Source organism: Rhinolophus sinicus, chromosome X (genome assembly GCF_036562045.2).
Source record: "Rhinolophus sinicus isolate RSC01 chromosome X, ASM3656204v1, whole genome shotgun sequence".
Lineage (NCBI taxonomy): Eukaryota > Metazoa > Chordata > Mammalia > Chiroptera > Rhinolophidae > Rhinolophus > Rhinolophus sinicus.
This window is the reverse complement of record NC_133768.1, coordinates 110,634,387-110,636,179: the sequence shown is the minus strand read 5'-3', so window position 1 is coordinate 110,636,179 and position 1,793 is coordinate 110,634,387.

Sequence of the window (1,793 nt, the reverse complement as noted above, 5' to 3'; positions counted from 1 at the left end):
CTTTGACCATGCTGGAAACCCAAATGTGTCTGGCAAGCAGATTCAGAATTTGTCATTCAAATTGATCATCGTATACCCACAAACAACAATAACAATTCTGTAAGCTTGCCACCCTTTGGAAGCATACAGACCCTTGATTCATTTAGTTATCTTAATAACCCTCTGGAAGAGGAATTCATGTCAGGTCACTTCATAATCTAAGACTGGGGATCAAAAAGTACAAAGAGTTACCCACACTCACAGAGCTGCACAGTAGAGCAAGGATCTGAACTTTCAGCAACTTTGTGATTCTTTATGTGTGGCATGAGAGCAGAGGTCTGGATTGGCCAAAAGCTCCCTCCTACCAGGCATTTGGAATATTATTAAGGTTATGTCAGGTAAGTGCTGTGGCAGATAATGGCCATCCAACTAAATCTTTCTGTCCTCTATCCTTTCATCCTGACTAAGAGAACCTTGACCCTGGTGCATCTAGCGTTGGGCCCATGACCCAGTTCAGCCCCTGGGCTGCCCATGACACATGTTCCAGATGACTCTGGTGCCATTTCTAGGAGGCCTTCATCAGTTGGATTGACTGAGCTGTCTTCCTTGTTTGACCTTTCCTCATTGTCCTGCTAGGGATACAGTTGCAATGCTTGTGACCTTGGGGACAAACGTCACATTGAAAGAAGGAGGGGCAAGAAGAGAGAAGAACCCGGTTCCTTGAGCTGCAGTACCAGCGCTGAATTATATATTCTTATCCTGTGGTAAGTGGAAAAAATTAAGCCCTACTCGTCTAAGCCGCTATTTGAAATGCACTCATGCAATACATGAGGATAGAGTGGTGCATAATTAAAATTGATTTTTACCCAACTTGCATTACTTTTGGTAGACAGTTACTGTAGCATTAAAACTCAGATGAGTATAATGACTAAAACCTGGTTCATTTCTTTTGCTGTAATATTACCAGAAAGCCAGAGGGTCCTCCTGGTGGGCCTATCCACGTACTTCTACAGAGACCCAGGTTGTTGGGAACTCTGCCACCTTCACAGTGTGGCTCCCGCCCATTGCCCCGGAGGTGGCTTAGTGTGATGTTTGCTAGAAGGGGACACGAGCACGGAGGTGTACCAGGTGCGATGGTTCTGATGAGCTGGGCCTGGCAGGCGCACACAACATTTTCACTGACATTCCTTTGCTGAGGTCTCAGTCACAGGGTGACACCTAACAGCAAGGGAAGCAGGGCAAGGACACCTAGATGAGGGGCAAGGAAGAACAGGACAACGAAGGTTTAGGTGGCGATTTGCTGTCCCTGCAATCTAGACCTTTCCAAAATTATATGAAACTTGACTCCATTGGGTGGTTTGAAAGAGAAATTGCCCAAAATGTCAGCATGAACTGAAATTCCAGCACAAAATTCAACAAGGCTTCACCCCTTATGACTTGTGAGTCTTTGAGTTAATTTCCTGACTTCCCTGTACCTCAGTGACATTGTTACTACCTTAAGGGCATAATAATAGTATTTGTCTCATAAAATTTGGATGCAATTGAGTGAAACGATACATAATAACTCTTACAGGCATTCAGTCATATAATGCAAGTGCTCAAAGTTTGTAATAGTATGATTGTACTATTGTTTATATTTAATAATGATCATATGTTATAATTAAGATTATATCATGATAATTCCTATGTTAACATGATTATGGCCACTTTTTTTAGCCACTGGTATACATTTCCCTGAATATCAAACAAGTAACATGAATTAGTGCCTGCATTCTATTTCAAAGCTGAAAGGATTAATACTTTGATCATTAGGA